The sequence below is a fragment of the Euprymna scolopes genome, chromosome 30 (genome assembly GCF_053919585.1).
Source record: "Euprymna scolopes isolate OS-2025 chromosome 30, ASM5391958v1, whole genome shotgun sequence".
Lineage (NCBI taxonomy): Eukaryota > Metazoa > Mollusca > Cephalopoda > Sepiida > Sepiolidae > Euprymna > Euprymna scolopes.
In genome coordinates this window covers 6,576,559-6,584,058 of record NC_136511.1, presented here as the reverse complement: position 1 = coordinate 6,584,058, position 7,500 = coordinate 6,576,559, and the positions used below count along the sequence as shown (strand labels likewise).

General features: G+C 39.4%; 1 protein-coding gene across 2 annotated transcripts in view; it reads left to right on the top strand.

Annotated features, from left to right (window-relative positions):
* The window catches only part of LOC145254643 (cyclin-dependent kinase 14-like), a 659,020-nt gene that overhangs the window by 96,055 nt on the left and 555,465 nt on the right, over positions 1-7,500 (top strand). The window lies entirely within an intron of this gene.

Genomic DNA, 7,500 nt, shown 5'->3' with positions numbered 1-7,500 from the left:
TCTCTCTCTCTTCCATACCTCCTTTTCTCTCTCTCTCTCTCTTCCATACCTCCTTTTCTCTCTCTCTCTCTCTTCCATACCTCCTTTTCTCTCTCTCTCTCTCTTCCATACCTCCTTTTCTCTCTCTCTCTCTCTTCCATACCTCCTTTTCTCTCTCTCTCTCTCTTCCATACCTCCTTTTCTCTCTCTCTCTCTCTTCCATACCTCCTTTTCTCTCTCTCTCTCTCTTCCATACCTCCTTTTCTCTCTCTCTCTCCCATACCTCCTTTTCTCTCTCTCTCTCTCTCTCTCCCATACCTCCTTTTCTCTCTCTCTCTCTCTCCCATACCTCCTTTTCTCTCTCTCTCTCTCTCCCATACCTCCTTTTCTCTCTCTCTCTCTCTCCCATACCTCCTTTCTCTCTCTCTCTCTCTCTCTCTCCATACCTCCTTTTCTCTCTCTCTCTCTCTCTCCCATACCTCCTTTTCTCTCTCTCTCTCTCTCCCATACCTCCTTTTCTCTCTCTCTCTCTCTCCCATACCTCCTTTTCTCTCTCTCTCTCTCTCCCATACCTCATTTTCTCTCTCTCTCTCTCTCTCTCTCTCTCTCCCATACCTCCTTTTCTCTCTCTCTCTCTCTCCCATACCTCCTTTTCTCTCTCTCTCTCTCCCATACCTCCTTTTCTCTCTCTATCGTTTCTTTCTTCGTTTGTATTTCTCTTTTGCTTTGTTGTCTATTCGTGTATGCCTCTCTTACCCTCTCTCGCTTCTTCTCTCTCCTCTCTCTCTCTGTTTTCCTCTATTCCTTTCCTCTTCCCCATTCTCTTGTTTTCTCATTCCTTTATTTTATTTACCTTCATTTTCTTCTTAGCCACCATCATCCTATTTATATTTTCATTTTCTCTTTCTCTCTCGTCTTTTGTGTATTCCATTTGTCTCTCCCTCTTTTCGCCCTTTACGAATGCACCTTTTTCTTCCTTTATGTCTCTCTCGCTTTCTACTCTCTTTCTGTCTGTCGCCCTATCCCTCCTCCCCTTTTTTGTATTGCACCTCTCCCTCTCTTGATTTGTTTGACTGCCCCGCCGCTTCGGCGGCCCAGGCGACAAGATCAAAGTGTAGTAGATACTACCGACAGATGCTGCAAGCTATGACTAGCAAAGACCAGCTATGACTAGCAAAGACCATATGTGGGGGTAACCCCACATATCTGACCTTGGTCACTGAAGGGGCAACCCTTCATACCAACAGTTTCTAATCCAGCTCCCACTTCCCACCTCTCGGGAGCTGGATCCCCCTTTCCCTCCCCCCTCCCCCTATCTCCACATTAAAAATCGGCCTCCTGCATAATTTGCTCAGTGGGAAAGCAAATAAATATCCCCCCTCTCCCGATTTGTTTGACTTTATCATATCCTCTCTTTTTCTCAACTATAATGCACACTCATGAAACACTGATTCTTGAGCATTGTATGAAATCAACAATGTTTATAGGATAATATGAACATAAAAACAATATCCTGTGTTACTCATCTGCAACAATGGATGAGGCTCACATTAACAAACACATCCTTTTTCTTTGGCTACAGAATCTAAAATGCCAATCTAAATTGATGCTGGGCAAAACATTTTAGAGTTAACCATTTTTTTTTCTTTTTTTAATGAGAAAATTGATTTTTTTTCCCCCATCTTTACAAAGACATCACGGTGAAAGAAAAAAAAGAAACGAGCTTTAGTATCTCGGTTTTAAATAGTCCAATTTGTAGTGTGCATGCTCCAATAGTAACTAAATATTAACACTTTTCGTGTAGCCTTATAACGGATAATTCTATAAAAAGGTGGGATTTGCAGAAGGGATATTTAATCAGTGCTCTGGAGGCTTTATTTTTTTTTTATCTTATTTTATTTACTTTTTTTAATACTAGCAGTTCTGTCCGGCGTTGCTCGGGCCCTATGTACTGTTCATAACTTTATGTGCATTAAAAAGTGTGCATATGTATGGTAATGCCTTTCTCTATAAGAGGTTGAAGCTTAGATAACAGTTCAGGACCTATCAGGTTGGTGACTGTCTTTTGAACCCTGTCCAGGAATGAGAAACCAGTAGATGATGCACCAACCCAAATGTGACAACAATACTCCATCCATGGGCGAATGGTGGGCATAGAGATACAGGATACTTTGAGGTGTAAGTAACTTTATACCATGGTAGAGAGAGCTCACCTTCTTTACAGATGCCTTGGCAATGCTCTCCATGTATCTGTTCCAACTCCTGCTCCCTGTGAATGTTAAGCCGAGGAGTTTAAAAGAAGTACTTACAGGTAATGTATCTCTAGCCATAGCTATTAGTGGTTAAGGTTTCTTGTAATTATTGAAGGAAACAAGCTTAGTCTTGGCAGTATTGAATGTGATCATCTATTTTTGTCCCCATTCCACCACAGATTGAAGGTCTTCCTTTAGTGTTTCTGCCATTGCCTTAGATATGTGTTCATTCATTCTCCCCCTCATGCCTGTTATAGAGCATGGTGTCATCAGCAAAATATACCCATCTCAGAGACAATTTTATCAGGAAGGTCATTTATGAATATTAGGAATAATAAAGGTGCAAGGATCGACCCCTGAGGTACACCCGCATTTATATCATGTTGTCTAGATGTACGACCGTTGAGGACAACCTGGATTCTTCTCTTATTTAAGAAGGATTTAATTATGTTCAGTATTCATCTAGTGATACCGTATGATCTGATTTTCCTGAGAAGACCTTCATGTCATACCCTGTCAGAAGCCTTGGATATATCTAGAGCTACCGCTCTACCCTACCCTGCTTTGTCCAGTGTATTGTATATACGTTCAGAGATTAGTTAGGATATCTGCCTAAATCCATATTGTTGGTTGATCAGAAGTTTAGCAATTGTAAAGTGATGTACTGGAGCTTGATTAATTATGAACTCAAATATTTTGGCGAAAAGAGGGATGAGGCTAATGGGCGACAATTGAATGGGTCAATTCTTTCACCAGAATTCTTGTAAACTGGTACCACAGAAGCAGTTTTCCAGCAGTCAGGAAAGCAAGATTCGTTAAGACATTTGTTGTAAAGTTTAGAGAGGACGAGAGCAATCTCGGCGGAGCATTTTTTTAATACTACAGCTGGGATGAGGTCGGGTCCACATGCTTTTGAGGTGTTTAGATTTTTTATTATGTCATGTGCCTGAGAAGGGGTGATTTTCAGATCATCTAGTGTGGTGTCAGTCCACAAAGAAAAATCAGGGAGGGAGTGGTTTGCTGGATCCAATCTACAGTTTGAGGCAAACCGACTGCACAGCAACTGAGAAAACTAACACGCTTACCAAACAACCTCATGCTTGTTGGATAGTAGGGGAATTGATTGCCCATTATTTACTACACTTTTTTTTTTTTTTTTTTACATAGGCATCACCACATTATAAAGGCCAAGAGGCCACTCAAGGATAAGGGTTAAAGAGTGTACAGTAGAAATTGGACAATATAGTAATCATTAGTAATGAAAATTTGGTAAATTTGATAACTTATATGGAGATTGGAGCGGCTCATCAAGAACTTGTTTACGTTAGACTTGAAGACAACCATATTGTAGTCAGCCGGAAAGCAGGAAAACGGAAGACAATTCCACAGGAGTGCAGTTCTAAGAAAGTTGTAGATTTTACAGAAATTATGAGTTCCCTATTTCTGTGCTTCAATGTTTTTTCTGGTGGTTTCGGTGTATTTTTCTGGTGGTTTCGGTGTATTCTCTCTTAGCTGTTGCTATTTTTTGTTGCAATTACTTCTAGCTTCAAACTTTTGTCTGTTTGTACTGGACTTATGTCGGATAAATTTATAATATGGCAGCTGCGCAAGTAAAAATAAACCATTGGGGAGAGTGGGGTTTGCTATAAAACTTCTGTGTGGGAACATGAGCTTCAATTGCCACTTTGAACTATTCAGTGGTCTCACTTGGGCACTGTTTTGCAGGAAGAGAAAAGTTATTTCTCCATGGGACATCTGAGATCCCTGATGGCTTCCCAGTCAGCCTTTTTATAATATCTTGTTGTTTTGAGCAATGACTCTTCAGTTTTGGGTCGAGAATTTAGGGCGATTTCTATCATTATCACAGCATTATCAATATTCCCGAGTGGGCTATGGGTATTCGTTGCACCATCATCAGGAACTGTGGTCAGAAATAGATCGAGAAGTGAGGCTTGTTGAGCTTGCTAGTCTGGGAAACGTGTCGGAAATGTTACTGTCTGTGATAGGGAATGAGATATAAAGAAGCTATGTGTTACGCTACCAGCTGCATCTGTGTAAGTACAGAATCCAAGCCAATTACTGTGGTGGACATTAGTCATCAAATATGTGTACTTGTGCGCTAGTATCAAGGGAAACTGCACCTATGCTGTAAGAGACTTGGTTGATTAGAGCACAGTCCTGGGTCGAGGGAGAGCGATAGAGAAAATATAAGTAGCTAATGCTGTGGTGCAGGTTAAGTCTAAAGCACATAAAGGCCTGGTCGTCTGATTCTAGTTTTGATTGTGAGTTTTATGTTTTCGGAAGATTTACAAGAGATTGAAACTCAGTCGAGCACCTCCCATCTTAAAGTGTGTCTATTCAACTCGCTTAGTAAAGGAACTGCTTAGTGAACCGGAAGTATGAAAGCCAAAAACAAATTCTTTTTCTGACCTTAACGTGAAAAACTGACTGACAGATGAATCCTCTTCACGAAATACTTGGATGAATTTGATTGGCATATTTTGCAGCTAAAAATATAATGATTTCTTTGGGTTAGTTGGACAACTTTTTACATTTTAGACGTTATTCTCACAGCGTTTCGGTTGATGTAATCTGGCTTTCATTAGGTGTATCGAACTTGAGAATCTTTGAACTCTGGCGTCTGTACTGAATTTTAAATGGAACCCTTTACTTAATACACATGCGTAGTTTGCTCTCATTCCATCAGCCATGAAATTTACTCTTTATTTATAATTCTTGCTAAAAAGTTTTCTTTAAAAAACCTTGCATCATAAACTGATAACACCCACTCCACGGTGCATCATATTATAATCAATGTAGATATAATTATTGCAATCATTTTAGCATGGGGGTGTCAAGATCTGATGGTCAGTTTTAAATAAATCCTGTCATTGTTCGCTGAAAAAGACAATCTTCTGTTATAGTGAACTTTCCTTCTATGTTTGTTATTATACCAAATCTTAAGAGTTCAGTCTACAGGTTAGAACGATAAAATTGTAGCCCCAGAAAAGACACCATGTTTCCATTTGTTTTATAAAAACTGGGTTTTTTTTTTCTGTTGCGGACCATCTACTAGTTGGCCAGTTGCATACAAATCCCAAGAGTGACAGGAGCTTTCTATCATGTCTGATACAATGTTCAACAAGCGAGATTGGAGATGCATCGGTGTACAACTCATGCTCTCTACTGATCCAAATTATGACAACAGGACCATTGCCAGCACCCTCAAAATACATCGCTGGATTGCTACAGATAACAGGAACGTGCCCAAAGTTTACAGCAACGGTTATGGTCTTTGGTGTGGTTTCAAGTGAAGGCTACATCATGCCACCTCACATCTTCAAAGTCAGCTTGAAAGTCAACACCAAAGTGTACCTGGATGTGTTGAAGAGTGTGATGATCGATCTTCGTTTGGTCATACGTCGAGAACATCACCAACATGACCTCCCACAAGAAAATAAGAAATCATCACTTATCAAAGCACAATTGCGACTCGAGGATAAGGGTTAACTCGGAGTCAGATGGACGGTGAGACAACACCGTGATGATTGGGCAGAATTTGATTTTTTTTTTTTTTTTTTTAAGGAGGAGGCTCAACAAGAATTTATTTACATTGGATTCTAAAACGGTCACTTTCTTATCAGCTGTGAAGCAGCCCTGCAGTACCGTGTTCCCAAAAACGGGCAGTTCTAAAAAAAAGAAACTTTGCTCATGAAAGTTACATTTTAATTTTGGGGAGAGGAAGAGAGAGCGGGGAGGGGGGGGATTATTGACAGTGTTTGTGGCCAGACTAGTTTTTATTGTGAATATTTTACAGAGGGAGAGAGAGCATAGATTGAAGCTCGGTCGAGTACCTGCCATGAAAATAATGGTAGAGCAAAGAAAGACTAATAACGTATCTTCTGTGAGAAAAACAAAAGGTAGTAGGAAGAAGAAAATGGTCTTCTTGTTAATTTCATTTTCGAGATTCATAAGAAAAATGATGCATAAAAGATCCGAATATTCTTAAAAACGGTTTGTGTGTGTGTGGCGGGAAAGAGAGGGAAATCGAAACCTTCCAATATCTCTTAAGGCAATACAATACATAAATCCATAAATCTCAGATTATCGAAAGTCAGTTTAACCCCCCCCCCTTACCGTCCTTCACGCTCCATATTTTTTATTTCTTTTTTTTTTTTTTTATCAGGCTCTGCCCCAATGACGTGTGTGTGATTGGTAAGCTGTATTTATAGAAATTCGATGTCCAATAGCTGCCTTCCATTTCTCATTTGTCCTTTTAGTCAATCAAATGACCTACTTTTTTGTTTTTGTTTATTTTTGTTTGTTTTGGCCCATCAAGCTTAAGTTTATTTTATAAATCTTTAAATTTCAAAAAAAAAAAATTAAAAAAAAATGTTAAGATTAAAAATAAAAAAATGGCGTGTTTATTGTAACAATGATTTTTTTGGGGGGGTTTTCATCAGCTTCCTTCAAGTTTTTGAGTGGAGGTTGTCATCTTGAAAGTTTTGTTTGGTTTGTCATATTAAATTTTTCTATGTCAAACACGAGAATTGAATGGATAACAATATGCTTTCTTGCTCTCTCTCTCTCCTTTCCTCTTTGACTCTTGTCCTTTCTCTCTTTCTCTCTCTTTGTATTCCTCTTGCTTTATATCTATCTTGCTCTTTTCGTCTTTCTCTCCCTCTTGCCCTCTCGGATGTCTGTCTGTCTGTCTGTCTCTCTCTCTCTCTCTCTCTCTCTCTTTGGCTTTCTGTTGCCCGCTCTCCTGATTACTCTCTCTTCCTCTTCTCTCTCCACACTACTATTCTCAAATTTTCCATAGTACTAATCCATATTTGTCTCTCTCTCTCTCTTCATAGATTTTTTTTTTTTTGCTCCCATTTCATTGACTAATGGCGAATCAATAGATATATATTTGATGGCAAGAAATGTAAAAATAAGATACAGTTAAATTATCTCCCCTTCCCTTCCCATCTTATCCATCCCCCCCCCACCTTTCATTTTCAATTTATTCTTTCTCATTACTGTTACTCTTATCTCAACTAAGCTTGAGGGGTCATCTAAAACGATGCAGTGCTTATCAACGTCATAGATTACAGAATCGGCATGCGGAGTTCGATCCCCCTCAGGTCTCTTTGTAATCTCTCATACACTACTAACACATGGGAGAAGAATATCAACACACTAGGGTTGTCACGATATCGGGATTGCAATTTCCAGACAACATCGCAATTTTAATTTCAATACAATATACAGGCTGTCCATAAAC